At 36.0% G+C, this 18,397-nt stretch overlaps 1 long non-coding RNA gene across 1 annotated transcript in view; it reads left to right on the top strand.

The window, feature by feature from the left end:
* The first annotated feature begins 4,843 nt into the window (after positions 1–4,843).
* LOC107545762 (uncharacterized) overlaps positions 4,844–18,397 on the top strand; it is a 28,382-nt gene continuing 14,828 nt past the window's right edge. Inside the window, exons 1-2 of the long non-coding RNA XR_001604060.1 lie at positions 4,844–4,971; positions 7,132–7,185. This is a non-coding gene — a long non-coding RNA (uncharacterized LOC107545762). The remainder of the gene's footprint in view (positions 4,972–7,131; positions 7,186–18,397) is intronic.

Genomic DNA, 18,397 nt, shown 5'->3' with positions numbered 1-18,397 from the left:
TTTGTGTGTATCTCCTGACTATCCTACTCATACATTCAGTTGCTCACTAGATAGTTTTACTTTTCTATCTCACAGATGCCTCAAACCCAACATATTTGTCTTCAACTTTGCTTCTTCTCTCAGACATTACTATCTTCCCAGATGACCAATATTGACAATTGAGAGTCATTATTGACTGCTTCCTTTCCCCTTTGCTCATATCTAATCTGAACAACAACTTCCTGGTTCTGATTGCTTTGTTGCTCACCTGTCCAGCTCTTCCTCTCCATTCATTGTCTCCTTGCCTCGTCTCAGGCAAGGATCAATGCAACAATTCAGTAACTGGTTTTTCCACTTCTAATCTTACTCCCGTCAAATGTATTCATAGCCACTGTTCTATTACTTACTAGTTCGACAACCTCACCTAAAAAATAATAATACTAAAAGTATTTAACTTATGAACTTTTGTGAGAATTAGTTGAGATAATGCATGCAAACCATTTGGCATGGTTCCTGAGATATAGCAACACCAAAAACAGGTTAGCTATTGTTAGTACTATTATTAGAATTTTCATATCATAACTCTTCTTAAAATTTCTTAAAGGTTTATTATTGCCTCTAGAATAAAATCACATTCCACAGTGAGCCTGGCTAGTACTCTGTAATTTAGTCTCTTCCAAACTCTCCAGATTTATCTCTTATTGTTTGTTTTCACCTTTAAACCTGGTGCTTTATTCATATTGAAATACCCACAGTCCCCTCAAAATGCCAAACTCTTTTTACCTCTTATCTTTGTACATGTTGATTCCATTGCTTTAGACACTCTACTTCATTGTCCTCCTCCAACTCTTATTATCAAATCTCATATATATATATATATATATATATATATATATATATATATCCTTCCATGGTGCTTTCTGGTCTAGTTTAAGTACACATTCTACATGCATCCATAATACCCTGTGTTTTCCTTTATTATGGCAACTAGGATAATGTCTATAAACATTTATTAATGGTAGACATGTTTTGGGTGTCAGCCTGCCCCATCCCTATTTCTTTGTGGGTTTTCCATCTTGATTTGATGGGCTTTACTGGAATAATTTATAGGTGACTTTTCACCCTGTTTATCATATATGATTGAAACATGCCCAAAGTCTAGGCTGAGTTAATTTGTTATATCTACTGAAAATTTGAATAAAGAGAAAACTATGAAACATAATTTGAATTAAGAGACATAGTTTGACTTAAGAGAAAACTAGAAAACTATGACTGGTTAATATTCATGCTAGACTTGTTAAGCATAAAAATTTAGGACCAGAGTCCATGCTTGAAAAGGAAAAAAGGGGGAAAAGCCTACAGATTCAAAGCCAGATGAAATATGAAAAAACAGGGATAATGAAAGTGGGTCAAGAAAGTGGGTCTTCAGAGAGGAGAATAGAATTGATGTTTGGAGAGAAATGGAAGAGAGACCATTCAACTTGGCCAAGAAAGAGCAGCTGTTTCATGAATTTGAGCTTGGATTCATTCATTTGAAAGTCTCTTTACAAGGAGAGAATCTTAAAAGCAGCAAGAGAAAAGCAGTTAGTTACCTACAAGGGAGCACCCATACGACTGTCAGCTGATTTCTCAACAGGAACCTTGCAGGCCAGATGGGAGTGGCAAGAAATATTCAAAGTGATGAAAAACAATGAACTATAACCAAGATTGCTCTACCCAGCAAAGCTATCATTTAGAACTGAAGGTCAGATAAAGAGCTTCACAGATAAGAAAAAGCTAAAGGAGTTCATCACCCCCAGACCAGCACTACATGTAATGTTGAAGGATCTTCTTTAAGAAGCTAATGAACAAAATAATCTGACAAACAAAATAGACCCAGAGACATTGAAGCATGCAACAGATGGTCATATCTCAGAGGGAAGAGGGAAGGGGGTGGAGGGTAGGAAGCGATTAACCAAAGAAGTTATATACATATAGGCATAACCCATGGCCACAGACTATAATGGGGTAAGACCTGGGGAGGAGCTGGGAGTGAGGTGGAGGGGATCAATGGGGGGGTGGGGGGGGTAACGGGAATTATCTGTAATACTTTCAACAATAAAGATAAATTTAAAAAAAAATCTTTTTAAATTACATTTACAGAAAATCTTTGTAAATGACAGAGAAAAAACTCATGTTCCCACAGTATTTTGACTTGCTTTTTAACTATATGCGTTTATAATAAATAATAAAAACCCAAATTACATTGATTAATAAAGTAACTCCATAAGAATTGTGATGCTGGTCTTACATGTATTCATCGTGAAAAATTAAAAGTAGCTCTAAATGATATAATTTTTGACTGAGACTAAGGTTTTCTTATAGTAATCCCTCCAGAATGGCAATGACCAAAATCTAGTGGTCGTAGCCAAATCAATTCTTTCTACAGCCAGCATAGACTAGCAAAAGTAAAGGTTTTCTGTGTTTCAAATGCAGTTATTAGAAAATTATAAGTTAAAGAATTAGCCTTCTGAAGGTCAGTCTTACAAAATTTTTGAGGACTCAAGCCAAATATTCCAGAGAGTATTGTTTTTGTGATTGTTTATGACATGGTTTTGAACTTAATACATCTTTGCTCCATATCTTTTTTCTTTCAGTTTTGCATTCCATAGAATTGTTTATTTTTGGAAAAATTAACAAATTCATAAAAGTTGTGAGATACAAAGACTGAACTGCCAGAAGGTTGTTACTTGAGGGATATTCTACTAGAAAAACATTGAATGAGTCATCAGAAGGCCAAGGTTCTAGGCAAAGCTCTGCCATTATTTAACTATATAATATTAAGTCAGTAACCGGCGTTCCCCTCCCTTCAGTTTTCTTCTCTAAAGTAAGGATCATAATCTCTTTTCTGCTTACTTTGGAGTTAGAATAATCAAATGCTCAATTTGAAAATGATAAGGGCTTATAAACAATAATGGGTTATTAATATTCTGAAGTAGAATATTGACTAAGATTGACTACAGTGATTTCTAAGTCCAAGATATTACACTACTAGTCACTGGGTTTTTCTATACAAGAAAGGATGCTTCTTATTCCCAGAAAGATCCAAATATCTGCATTTGGAACCTAAGAGAAATATGTTAAATTATTTACCTTCAGTATGCTAGGGTATATCTATGTATATGCAAATATTTTACCAAAAAGAATTGCAACTAAAATGTAAAAGATTAATAAATCAAAATATTCACCAAAGAAAGATAGATGCTTCCAATTATATTCTACAGTTATGAGTACAGGCACTTAGTTTTCTCACCTGTAAAAAACGGGTCCAAAGAATGTTAAGTATAGAAGTAAATGTTAGTTCTGATCTTTGACCCAGAATAGACTTTGGAGGAAGAGATTACTGATAAGAAGTGTGAAGCTGACCAGGTGTAGAAACATGGTCCCAGGTGTAGAGTTTCACAGCAAGTCCTCTCTTTGCATTCAGCTAACACTCCAGATATGGAAGGATAGGGTTCCTTGCATTTGTCTCCTGGGAGGTGGGTTATTATTGGTCATTAATTCCTGCTAAATGTCAACCAATCCGATGGCATTTCTCTGCATGTCATTTCCCAACAGAATTTTAGATATTATTGTTTTCAAGCTATGTCTTGATGAAGCATGATAGAACCAATCTAGTGCAAATTTAGGAAACATTTCACCAGGCCTACCTTGTTTATTTAAGGTCTTTTCACAAATATTTGCAGAAAGCTATCATTGAAATCCAGCCTATATTCTAATATAATGGTTAACAAAATACATGACAATATTAGATATAGATATATCTTTATATGTCAATATATAAGAAATGTATGGAAAAAGTAATGAAAACTTTATGCATAATAAACAACTTTATAGATATTCAGTATCTTAATTAGACTGGTGACAACAGTTCAGAAGAATAATTGTAACTTTCTTCATCTTTCTAGATTATTGTTAAATTAATCTTGACTATTGTTCTGAATGCATTCATAATTTCCTGTAAGATATAAATATCATGAGTAGCAGAGTACAGGGTATCTAGGTGACTAAAAGGAGTAGCTGTCATTGAGAAAACAACTTCAGTTTAATGTGGTAATAATACTAATGAACTATGCATAATAGAAGTGTAATAAGCAGATATTACCATAACAACATAACAACGATGTAATATTATATTCATTTTCAGAAAACAAGGATAAAGCTCCTTTGTAATGAAATATTGGACAAGCATCCTTGGGAATTTACCAGTCATTTTATTTATATATATATATATATTTGTTTTTTTTATTGTTAACATTATTACAGATGTCCCCCATTTCCCCCCCCTTGCCCACCTCCACCCAGACCCTGCCCTCCCCTCCCTCTGGCTCTCACCACACTGTTGTCTGTGTCCATGGGCCATGCATAGATGTTCTTTGGCTTATCTCTTCACCTTCTTTCATTCAGGCCTCCCCTCACCCCTCCCCTCTGAGATCTGTCAGTCTGTAACATGCGTCCATGTCTCTGGTTCTATTTTGTTCATCAGTTTATTTTGTTCATTAGATTCCACATATAAGTGAGATCATATGGTATTTGTCTTTCTCTGACTGGCGTATTTAGCTTAGCATAATACCAATCATTATTGTTTTAAATTCAAACAGATTCTTTTTATCTTAAAATAGAATCTTCCCTCCCCCCAAAAAGCCCACTTTCACGCATATGGTACATAGTGTTAAGCTTGTACTGAATGATGCAGATTGGAAATAGTGGCTGCAGGATGAGGCAAGGAGCCAAACTTAAGTTAGAATTCTAGAATTTTACCTGTGGATCTTCCTTATTTGAAATGCCATTTCCTGATTTAATGCATTTCAAAAGTTGTCATGTTTCTAAATTTAATATACAATTTAAACTCTAACCTATATTAATGTTTAATTTTAATTATGATTTTTCTTTTTAGGTTAAATTATAATCTAAAAGGAAAATGGTATGAAACAAATACTTTATCTACAGATGGTAAGTTCCTATTCCATTCATTGGGTTTGAAATGCTTTAGCCCTGTAGGTGTAGTCTCCTTTCAGAAACACAACAGGATTAAATGCTAGCTGTACTTCTGTTTTAAGTGCAGCAAAATACACCTCACACCTAATATAAGCTAAGTGCTTTCACTGGCTTTTGAATAAGACTCATTCTTGGCTCATTCCCCAGGATTCAAAGCAAGATGAAAAAAATCACTCTATGAAAAACCATAATATAATATACAGTGATGTATTATGGAATTGTACACCTGAAACCTATATAATTTTTATTAACCAATGCCACCCAAATAAACTCAATAGAAAAATAAAAATAAAGTAAAAATTAATGTTAATTTATTATTTAAACAGTTTATTTTATTATTTTTGGATTTCCAATATACTTTTTAAACAGCTCTATTGACATACAATTTAACATAATAAACTGTAAATATTTAAATTTAAAAAAAGGGAAATGACTGAGTGCACATATGTGAAAGCTCATTTAGAATTTATAAGGCAACTATTTCTTAAAGCAGATTAACCATGCCAGTTTGAGATTTTGAAATATATCAATTTCTGAATAAAGCAGTAATATTTTTTCCTATTTCAGTAATTCCACTTGTTTTAACATACATAACAGACCCTGGATGTCAGTGGTTCTCAAACTTATTATTTATGACAATCCTGAGTTGTACATTAAAACTGCGTGTACCCAAATTCTAAATCCCCTCCCCATCCAGTAGGTCTGGGGTGAGCTTGGGAATCTAATTTTCATGGACTTCACATGATTTTGATGCATGTGATCTACCAATCATATTTGAGAAAAACTGAGTGTTTTGAAACAGTTGTGAGAGAAAAAGCAATTAATTTTGTAAGTTATAAATCTCTAATGTTAATATATTTCTAGAAGCTTAAGAGACAACCAGTCTAGGAGAGAAAAATAGTTTAATGAATTGACAATAGTAGGCATGGCTTTTGGCCCCTCTTGTACCCAGGCGTGCATTTTGTGCATCGCTCCTCTGAGGCTCTGTCCTTCGTTGTTAAGTGGAGCGGGGTGGTGGTGGTGTGTAGACTCCATTATTTCTAATGTGCCTTCCTTCCATCTTAAGAGATTCTCTGCCTCTGCACTTCTGCTTTTCTTGCCTCCTGGGTTGAGTTTCACATGAGCGTGACCTCCCTGCCTAGCAGCTCTTGATGAGATTGGAGTGGAAGTAGATGTTCCCCTCAATCTTCATATATTCAACCAGCATTATTTTTGAGAGTTCATGATTGTCTTCTCCTGTCTTGGGAAGGGAGAGTTTGGTAGAATGAAAGTGTGGTGGATCTGAGAATCTTACTTATTAGTAAGAATACAGGAAATAAAAGAAGAAAGTTATGGAATCCTTAAAGGGCAGAGTGTGTCTTGAATTTCATTGGAGAGCAAATATGCTTGTGTCACAGAAGATAAATTTCATGTTGTCATTTATTATTCACAAAACATAGGATTATTTCAGTAAAATAGATGTTATGGGATCATCTGTTTATTTCTAGACATTCTAAAGAATTTTGGGTACCTTTCAAAAATAAAAAATAAAAACCTCCAGAATCATTTAATGTGAAAACGAACTTGAATGAAATAGCAGGGCAACTTATATCTTGCTTGAGCATCTGTCAATAAGTTTCATGCTTCACTAACCCAGAAAGGAGGAAAATAAAAGTCCTTTGATTTCTCTGCCTTTCAACTCTGGAACAGAATGTCCCTGACTTTAAAATGGTTGATCTCTAAAGAAGGGAAAATAAAAAGATAGCTTGCCATACTATTAATCGCTAGTATTTTTAGTATTTGCTGTATACACTCCACTTATTAAAATATGCAATTGTGACATTTCCAAGAAGTGATGGCATCTGGTGCTAAGGATGAAATAGTGGAAATTTACCACAGAAAACCTGATTCTCCCACCTTTTCTGTCTGAAGAAGAAAGTTTTCTGAGGCCTCTCATGGTATCTGTAGCTATCTAATGTGAGATAGACGTGTAACTTTGCTGCTTTTCACCAACACTATGACTTGTGAATAATAGTACTAACTTGGAGATATTATTTTAAGTACTAAATATATACTTAACACATGAACAATATATTCATGTAACTGTCACGGTAACGGTCATTATCTCTTTTACAGATGTGAAACTGAGCAATGAAGAAATTACGTTTCTTGCACAAGGATACATAGCTGGTAAGTGAAAAAGCCTGAATTCAAACCCAGGCAACTTGGCTCCACAGCCTGTGTTTAGTACACAACATATCTCTCAACCTCAAATTAGTTGTCCTGCTGAGTAGCCTTCTGGAGAGACTGCAGTTTCATACATGTTGGCATTACCGAAACATTCTTAGACTTTCCTTAATGCGATTATTGCTGATACGCTAGAAACCAATCCAAACAGCAGCTCAACCTGGCAATGTGAAAGGGAAGTGAGCTGCCCTCCGGCTAGACGCAGCCCACAGACATGCTGGGCTTGGTCTGTGGCTTCGGCCTGGACAATGTTTTACATTATAATTAGTTATCAAAATAAACACAATGAAATTTAGAAGGCTTATATGCAAAACCTGAATTCCTGCTCTCTCTCAGAAAACTGGGGCCTCTGCATTGGGTTTGTGTCTCCAGTTTTCCTCTGTCCCCCAGAAACTGGGGCTGAGGGACACTTCCCTGTCATCACGTCTCGCTCATTCTACTTCATTTGTGTATTGTACCTGCCTGGCTCCTGTAGACATTTGACTTTGTGGTACTTGGAAAAAAAATACTGTTTTCAAAGAGTGGTAGAATCAAAACCATTGTTAAAACTTGTAAGAGGGAGTTTCAGAGGGTGGCTTTTAGATTAGAAGGACATTTATTACTGATGCGTATCTATGAGGAGGTAAAGAATGAATGCCAAGCATTATTCTGAGCAGAAGAACAAAGGGGCAGATTAAGACCTTGGGGCATGTAATTCTGGTTCTTCCCTAATTGTCTATGTGTGCTCAATCAGGTTCTTTAACTTTCATGTAAAATAGCATATTTTCCAAATTCTGGGTACTGTTCACACTATAAAATGACAAGAAGAAATGTTTTCATACCATGGTCAATGTGTACTATTCCAGAGAAGATCAAAATGTTAGCAAAATAAATAGAAGAAATATTCCAAGGCAATATTGCAAATCCCTGTCTCTCTAAGGATGAAATCATTGATTCTTTAATAAACAGGATCCATCAGCCAGACTAACCACAAGAACAGACACTAATTTGGTCATGTCTGCTGAATAAGTAATGAACAAATATGTTTCTCTAACTGCTGATATTTTTATCACGAGTAGAAATGTGTTCATCAAGAATTGTCTCATACAGAATTCTGTAACCAACTCTGCTTTGGCCTGAGTCTTTAAAATGCTTGCCTTTTTTCATGATACATACAAAGTCCTATATGCTGTTTTCTTTCTGCACTGTCAGGATTTGTGCAGCCACATACCCAAACCCCCTAGTTATTAAGCTATTGGTTCATTCATATGTTCATTGGAAGATATTTACGAAATGTCTACTACAGGCCAGGTTCTCAGGTTCATTATTGTAATTCATAATCTTAGACCTGGTTGGAACAATGAGGGCTATTCAAAGTTATTATGTAGAATGCTCAATGTGCTCATTGTTATGCTTTATGGTTTGAAAGGGTTACTGATACTACTGAAGGAATATTTCCTCACATTGGAGTTCCAAATTAGTAGCACAGTAGCAAACATCCTAGCTGTACATTGCTTTTGAGGCTGTTTGTTAAGCAAGCTAGGAGGTGTCTGTCTCCACAGTAGTTTTGTGGCTCTGTGTCATCAGTCGTCTGGCGCTGAAGGGGAAGGGATCCTGCGAATTCAAAGTAGTCATTGTTGTTCTTTGTGATAAATTGTGTTTGTTTCCCCTCTTATCATTCCTCAGTCTCCCTCCAGCCGTCGGCCTCTGCTGATTCTGGTTGCACAATCCTTCGCCCGGGTTGCACAGTTCTTTTCCCCTTCTTCCAACTTTACCCTTACTTGGTCCATCCAGAGAAATATTTTAAAGTCTAATATTCCAAGGTTTCCTTCATACAATATATGGAATATCTTCGATTATTTCATCTCAGATTAAAAAGGTGTATAACCTACAGTTCTGTTTGGATCTCTTAAGGTTCCATCATACAGAGCCGGTAAGCAATCATTTACAAGCCTGCTTCCTTTCCCTGGCAGCCTCTTGACCACTTGTGCACTGAACTATTGCAACAGGTTCCAACTGGGACTACCCGCCAGAAGCCCGTTAGTGCCCTAATGAAAGCAATTTGTATCAACTAAGTCACAATGAGGAAACAAGAGGGAAAAGGTTAACCCTGCCAAGTGGGTGTCTTATTGAATTAAATGAAATGAAAACTGCAGCTCATTCTTTCCCCAGAATCCTGTGTGAAACGCACAGATACAAGCTGCATGGGCTGGAAGTATTTTTGGATTTTGTTTTCTTTTCGCTCTTTGCTTTAGCACATGCTCATTTGAAATCTCTTCTCTACTTTGAGTTCACTCTCAGGAAGTTTCTCTTCTGATTTTGAATATGTCAGAGAGGAATGATTGAGGGGGGTGTGTGTGTGTGTGTATGTGTGTGTGTGCCCGCACTCCCGTGCTCTCATTGGGTGGGGGAGGGTGGAGTCCAAAAGAGAAGGAAACCAACAGCTCTGGAGATCTCTATGTCAACTCTTCAACCAAAGAATGCATGCTTTATTGGGGACTCTCCAAATTTTCAGACTGTGCTATTCATCTAATAATTTTAGCAGAATCTAAGCCTATCTTGTTAGAATTCTTAAAATGTGGAAATATATTTTTGTAGGAATTTATTTTCTTTTCCCTGCAGATGATGCCCAGCAAATTAGCATTGTCTTCAACATATATGGGTACCTAAGATGAAGATATTGTTCTAGGTCTTGGAAATATAAGACTACGGGGAAGTGTGAGGCATTCTTTTCTCTCTCTCATACCCACCAGGAGCTTACAGTTTATTTGAGGAACATATTATGTGCTTGTATGTATGCAGATAATTAAATATATATTGATTGGCAAGTTGTATAAACAATAATGCTATGAGAGAGTGAAATAGGAAGCTGAAATGGAAAGTCCCATGGAGAAGTATTAACACTCTCTGGCTTAATATTAACCAGAAGAATGACAACTACTAGAAATAATAGAAGAAAGTCCTAGGGGCAGAAAACACATTTAGTTTCTTTCCTCCTAATTTCTCTACTAGGGATCTGGCTATTTCCTTTAGCCAGACTACCTGGGCTTAATCCTCTGCCCAGTGCTCTTTGTATTACCCCAAATAATTGCTATAGAACAAGGCTTGGTAAACTTTTTCTGTAAAGAGAGTCAGATAGTAAATATTTAAGGCTTTGTAATCCATGTGGTTTTTGTCACAACTACTCAATTACACAGTTATAACCTGAAAGCAGCCATAGACAATATGTAAAAGCTGAGTCTAGTAAGATTCCATTAAAACTTTATTTATAGGCAGTAAAATTAGAATTTCATATAATTTTTATGCATCATGAAATAGTACTCATCTTTGGATTTTTAAAACCACTTAAAAATATAAGCCATTCTTAGCTTGTTGCTGTACAAAAATGGGAGGTATACTGGATTTGTCCCACGGACAGTAGATTACCGACCTCTCATTAGAAGACTTCAGCATTACCAGACTTTGCCCTCACTCCAGCTCTATTCAGTTTCCTCATCTGTCTAATAGAAAGTTAGTCTCGTTGCTATATAAAATTCAGGTAACTTGGGATCTTCAAATAATAAAGCTAAAATTAATGTAATGATTTATTTGACAGTAAATGACTGACATAACTGCAGATAAGTAGAAGTCTTGACACGTTAAGCAACAGGGACTACTGACCAGGGAAAAGTCAAGTAACTAGAATGTAGGGTGACTGAGTCAGAGTCTACATAACTGATAGCAAAGCCTGGGTCCACTTCCTCTACTTTACCACCAGGCTTGTACCCTGGGTCAGGAGGACACAGAATTCCTCTTTGCAGAAGGCATCATCTGAAAGAAAAAAAATCAATAATACATTTGTTGATTTCACAATGAAATTTCTTCAATGCTCCATATTATTTTGACCTATAGAGGTAAATACTAAAAGTAACAGCTTTAAGTATGGAAAGTGGATGCCAGAGGGGAGCAAGACTTGGGGATGGAGAGAGGTAGAACAGAGAAACTACTGATTATATTTTAAGCTTTGTAATAATACAGCTCCATAATACATCATCTGTTTATTGCATCGTGTGCTCACCACCCCAAGTCAAGTCTCCTTTCATCACCATTTACCCTCTCCTACCCTCTCCTTTACCCTCTCCTACCTCCCCCATCCCCCTTTCCCTGTGGTAATCACCATACTCTTGTCTGTGTCTGTTTTTTTTTAATCCCTTCACCTTTTTCATCAAGGTGCTGCCACAACCCTCCCCTCTAACAGTTGTTCTCTGTCAGTCTGTTCTCTGTATCTATGATTCTGTTTCTATTTTGTGTTTTTAAAATACTACATATGTATTTTTAAATAAATATATTAATTTAGCTAAAAAAAAGAAAAAAACTACCCCCCCCCACCATTGACTCTCAAGGTTTACAGAACAATAGCACACTTTTTATTTGGCAGGTGACACAAGACAGCCTATAACGGGCGTAGCCCACCTTTTTGGCCTCACCGCAGTCACTCCCCAGCACACACCAGGTAAAGAACTACTCTATCCAGTCCACTTTTTCACCCGTGTGTTCCTGTTCCTGTTGTTTTTTTCTTTTGCATGTTCTTTCCTTGCTCTCTGCCTGGTGAACTACTTATCCTTCAGAAAACACCAGCTTAAATATTGCCTCCTCTCTGTACCTCTGACAGCCCCAGGAGAATCATTAACTGGTTCATTATCTAGGTACTCTCAGCACTTTTGACACGTTTACACCATAGCACTTAGCACAGAGGATTATTTATTTATTGGCCTCTCTTGGTGTTAGACTGTAAGTATCTCAAAGCAAGAATCAGGTCTGATTAAACTTTATATCATCATTTCCTACCGTATAATAGGTACTCAGATAATAGCCATTGACTTAAAGATGTATTTGGCTACAGTCAGATGTTTAATGAAGGAAGAAGCCACATAGTTTGTGACCAATTGAATTTATAATATAAGGGCAAAGGTCAAAGATTATTCCTATTTTAAATTTTTAAATAGTTGGTAACTAGGAGACTGATGGTACCATTGATAAAAGAAAGGGGAGGAGCTTCTTTTGCAGCAAATATAACAAGTTTGGTTTAATTCTGCCTCAGCCGTGGATTAACAGTGAGTCATCTAATAAATATTATCGGAAGTCAGAGAAACTGGTTGAACTTCAAAAGAGAAGCTAAGGTTTAGAATATGCATTATATTGTCATTAGCATATTAGATCATCTGTGAATCCAAGACATTTCATAAGATTTCTGACGTAGATAATTGCTTTAAACAATAATTCTCCATTTCAGATGTGCATAGGAATCATCTAGAGAGCTTGGGAAAATACACACGTACCTGGCTCCACTTCCTGAGACTCTGATTCACAAGGTCTGGGATGGGGCCCAGGAATCTGCATTTTGACAAGCACCTTTTGGGGATTCTGATGTAGATAGTCCCCATCTACACCCTGAGTAGTTACTGAAGTAATGGAAGAGAAAAGGGTTGAAGACATTAATTAGGGAGAGCTTGGAAGGCTGGAGAAATCTGTGTACTCAAGGTAGGAGGAAAGGATAGACTGATGCGATTTGGAAATGGCTTTGCTACTATCTGTAGAAAACAGAAAACACTGGGATTAGAATTTATCAGTTACTTTATCTGTCTTCAACATGAATTCTTCTGCTTCATGGTTTGAATTTTAAAATGTCACATCACAGATCTCATCAACAGCTTACTATAAGGACATAGAAGGTGTCTGAGAACTCATGTCCCTTTGCAACCTATGTTGACTTAGAATTTTACTGTTCTAAGTATCATGCATTTTTATTCCACTTACCAAATGCTTTTGCAGTAATACAATCCATTATATTTTTAGATTTAACCTCTTTTTGTTAAACAAATCACATAAAAAGTCTTTACAGTTATGAGCATTGTTTTTCATGGTATAAAATACCCCTTGGTGATGACTTGTTTTTACATGCAAAACTCAAGAAATCTGTCATTTACTGCATAAATTATTATTGAAAATTTGGTTTTCCTGCCAACTCTGGAATGAAATTAAGCTATGGGAATATTTTCCTTAAGCAGTCCAAATTCCATTTTTAATAGAGCCACAGCTCATTCTATAATGGAAACAAGCCCAACTGAAATTTTAATGATAAAAGAATAAATACTTACTTATTAAATTATTTACCTAATTTAGTAAATTATAAATAAATGCATATTAACCAAACATATGTTACAGTTAAATTTGCCAACTGCTTCATTACAAAACAATGATATTAAGCATGGAAATTACCATTGCCTGCTACATGTGGAAATAAACAAAGACTAACCAAATGAGAACAAGCAAAGATTATTATCCAGAGCTTGTTGTAGCAAAAAAATCAGCCACCATTACTTGAGTTTGGCAGAAACTCAAAGGCAGGTGGAAGATCTGGAAGGCTTTATACTGAATAAAAGGACAGTTTCAGGCATGCCCTGATTGGAGGCTGTTGGTATAGAGAAGCTGAGGGTGTGCTAAGTAGAAGTGGGGCATCCTATGTGATTGGTTAGGGGTGCATATTTGGCTTTCTCTGGTTCGTCCTAAGTGGGAATCCAGAACAAAAATTAGGGAAGCCATCAGTTATTAACCAAGTCCTGGCCTCTTGGGCTGATTGTTACAGGGATTATTGTTTGACTTCCTGGACCAGTTGCTAGAGATAGTGGTCTGACCTCCTACAAGTCTGACTTATGGATAACAGGCTGGCTTCCTGGGCTGGTTACTGTAGCTAATGGGTTGGTTTTCTCTAAGCTGGTTGCTGCAGATTATGGGTCAGAGTTCCATTTTTATATACGTCTGGCCATTGTCTCTATAGGCAGTCTCACAATCACAATGATACATATGATTTTTTTAAGGCAAAACCATAAGGTTGTAAAAGATCTCCAAGGCTTACTTTAGAGCAACAAAACAACCTGAAGATAGATACATATGTTATTGTTTATATTATGCAAAAAGAAATTTAAAAAACCTATGTAAACAATGCTATAGATGTTCAGCAAGCCTATATTGCTTAGCAAGTATTAGACGTGAATATGTCTGTTTAGCAAAAATCCTGGAATGTTATATATTAAAAAATCACATGATGGAGAGCCCAAGGCAATCACTAAGAAACTCACTAGCAATTTATTCCTAGTCCTAAGGGGTGGTGGCAGGGGGAGCAGATCCTTGTGGAGATGCTCACCTATGTTCATGACACAGCCTCTGCTAGTGGGCAGGAAAATGATGTGGGCAGAGAAGGGCAGTGGTCACTCTCCCTTGAACTACATACTCCGAGAAGGTATTTTAAGAAGTTGGAAATCTGAATTTTTATTTATAAATTCTAAAGTCACCTTCCAATGGCTATGAAGGTACACTGTCAAGATAAAAAAGAATAAAATGTTTTATTTAATGTTTATTAGTTTGATTTATAATTTAAACTATTCCCACATTTGGTATGTGGGCCCCCATTCTCTCCTCAAGTATTAGGGGCAGGCCTGCCAGTGACTCTATTTACCTAGAATCTGGGGAACAACTGAACTTTTAAGGGCCAAAGAAAGGTGCTGTGCAGGTAGGTCAGACAGCGCCTGTTTTACCCTAGCTCTGTCCCAAACTGCCTGCCCACACAGTACATTCTATCTGAAGCTCAATTAGAGGAATCTGGATTGAAAACAACTGCTTCCTGATACCCCATTTCTTGCTATATGAGAAACATACTACATGAATCTTTAATCAGGAAGGATAATTGTCCCGCAAATTATATTTCCTTGAATATTTTAAAATTAGTCCATATATATATATGGAATGGAAAACTGATAGAGGATTATGAGAAAAGAACTTTTGCTCTCCTTTTTTTCTTATTTGAAACAATTTCAAGCCTCCTGAAAAGTTGCAAGTACCACACACATAAATTTTCCTTCCCTGAGCTAATTGAGTGTAAGTAGCCTATATGATGCCTCATCAACCCTGAATATTTTAGTGTGTATTTCTTACAAACAAAGCCATTCTTCTGTACAACCTAAGTACAACCACCAAAGCCAGGAAGTTAACATTACTACTCTCTATCTTAAGACCCCGTTCCAACTGTGCTGATTGTCTCAATAAAAGCACGTAAGGCAAGGCGTGCTCTGACCTCTGTCAGTCTCGCGCGTCTCCTCTCCCATCTCCCCCAGTTCAGGAGGCCTCTGCTGTCTTTCAGTACCTCAGATGCACGGAGTTCTTTGGCTTTCCAGGCCTTTGCAGATAGCTCTTTCCTCTGCCGAGGATGCTCCTTCTCTGATATCTCACGCGCTCTTCTTCCAGTCAAAACTAGTCACTACCTCAGCATGACTTCCTCAATTTCCCTAACCTGAATGAACCCCCTAAGCTTTCTAATAAAACCCGTGCTTCTCTTTCATTGAGCTCATGGTGCACAGCTATGTTTTTATTTGTGAGATTATTTGTGAAATGTGTAATTCCCCTTCTGTTTCTAAGTTCTGTGAGGGCAAGGATCATATTTTGCTCATTATATCCAGAGACCTAAGAGTGTTTGGCCTATAGTAGATGCACAGTAAAAATTTACTCAACAAGTGAATGCATAGAAAATATAAAGTGTCATTATTCTGTTCAGTGTTTATGCAGATGAAAGTAATACTTTAATAAAATTTCAAAGACCAAATCACAGGGATGAGAATTTTAGAGGTTTTGAACTTCTCAAGAGATAAAGATGAGATGTTAAAAAAAAAGACCAATTTATTTATTGAGATCTAATATTAACAGCAATAATTCTATCAGACAAAAAGGTGTGCATATATTTTTAAATTTTAAATGTATCTTTTAAACACTAGTGTGGCTGTTTATTATACTGTATGCAATTCTGGTTTATTTCAGTTTAAGGTGAGACATAATGAGTGAATTCTGTAAGATACACTTAGTGGTGTTTTGCTCAAACTTTCTTAGTATATTCAAAATAATTTGAGGAGCACCTGTATTATAGTTGTCACTATAGAAAATGATTATTGTAAAAGTTACATGGGATATTTCATATTTTGGTATACATTATAAATAGACACTATAAGCTGTATTAGTAAGAACACCACAATATAAGCCTTATAAAGTATTTTTTTAACTAAACTTGAATTTAAAATTTTGAGTGTTCTTTCTATAAAAATTAAAGAATATGTTTAATAGAAAGATATTATTCTAATAATCATCTGATTAAGAATGTCTTTTTAATGTACTATGAGCCTTTTAAATATTCTAGTGACATTTCATTGAGCTCCGTACATTTAACTAGAAACTGTAAATACTAACTTTGAATTACAGCAAATAGGGAAGGAGTGTGATTTATTCAACTCTTGCAGAGAAAATGGAAGTACTGTTTTGTTCTTGTTGTTCTTATGGCCATTGGGTGTATAACAAGAGGCTCTTCTCTGGTATAAGGACACATCTAGATGCATATAAAATTTGTACTTGAAATATCTAATAATCCCATTAGGAAGAGTAAATTATAAATTCTGTAAGGATAGATCTCTTTACATAGCCCTTATATGAACTTGTTTTAGAAATAAATGAAGCACTTGTTTTCAATAATATGAAACACGTGACCGAGGTAGAAAAGAACTTCTTTTCCACCCCACACCCAAAGGCAGAAGATAAGAGATACTATTAATTCTGCTGTATTTAATAATTATTACAATAGACACAAAAACTGTTGGTGCTCAGACACAATTCTTTCTTTGATGAACTGTGTGTACTTGTTTACATGGGCCAGCCTTCATGATTGACTGTTAAACTAAAGCACATGTGTTATTGTGTTTTGTACAAATATGCTTTGAGAAGTGGTAGGCTTCTCTTAACAAATGAGTGCATCTAGTGAAATGCACATGTGCTGGAGTATAATGTAAGCCACATATATAATGAAAAATTTAAAAATATATATATATTTTTATTGTTGACAGTATTACAGAGTTCCCCCTTCCCCCCTTTGCCTCTCTCCACCCAGCCCCTTCCCCACTCCAGGCCTTCACCACACTATTGTCTGTGTCATGGGCTACATATAAGTATATAAGTTCTCTGGTTAATCTCTTCCTGCCCCCCCTCCCCGATATGTCACTGACATATAATAGGACATTTTAAAAACTGACTTCATTAAAATAAGTAAAAATGCAGGTGAAATTAATATTTGATAGCATTTTATTCAACTCACTATATAAAATATTATTATTTCAACAATAATGAATGTAAAAAAGATATCAATGAGATATTTTGCATTTTTTTTATACCAAGTCTTCAAAATGAATTGTGTATTTTACACTTACCATACGTTTCAACCTGAGTTAGCCACATTTCATGTGCTCAATAACCACATATGGTGAGTGGCTACAATACTGCACGTTGCAGGTGGAGTTTATAGAAAGAAAGGGAGGACCGGAGTGAGGAGGAAAGGAAGGAAGGAAGGAAGGAAGGAAGGAAGGGAGGAAGGGAGGAAGGGAGGAAGGGAGGAAGGGAGGAAGGGAGGAAGGGAGGAAGGGAGGAAGGGAGGAAGGGAGGAAGGGAAGAAGGAATGGATGGATGGATAAAGAGGAAGAAAAGGGAGAAATTGGGCATGATTTCTTTAAAGCAGTAACTATTTTTTTCAGAGGTGAAAAGTAAGCATTAATTGTAATTAAGGGCTCAAGGCAAAAAGCATCTAATTATGTAGCTTTGGTTTCCTACTAGTGTCTCCCATAGAATATGAAGTGCTTAGTAATCTAACTATTGTTAGAGTCTAACACAGTGCCTGACATATAGTAGACACATGTATATAATTGTTGAATATATAACTAAAAGAATCAATGGTAGTATTATGTCCTAAATATGTTTACTTTAAACATTAAAGATACCTAGTGAGTCACTTACATATTAGCAGGGGATTTAGGCAGAGCATGTTGGATCTCTGCTTCAGAGATAGGAAGAGAAGTTGTAGTTATGTTTTTCATAGTTAATACTTGTGAAATCATTTAAAGAAATTAAAAAATATAAGACCATCATAATATAGCATGCATTTAAAAAGCAACTTTTTTTAAAGGTGGCTCTTAGATACCTAACTTCAGAGGATTGTAGCCAAGTCCTCAAACCAAGTAATTTGGTTAAACCTTTCAAAATGAAAATTTTAATTGAAGGAAAAATTTTAAAAAATATATGTCACTGCATCTCTAGTTCATATATTATTTTTATA

The sequence above is a fragment of the Miniopterus natalensis genome, chromosome 5, assembly GCF_054644295.1.
Source record: "Miniopterus natalensis isolate mMinNat1 chromosome 5, mMinNat1.hap1, whole genome shotgun sequence".
NCBI classification, from domain to species: Eukaryota; Metazoa; Chordata; class Mammalia; order Chiroptera; family Miniopteridae; genus Miniopterus; species Miniopterus natalensis.
Note: the sequence above shows the minus strand (reverse complement) of the source record. Positions and strands in the feature narration are given on the sequence as shown.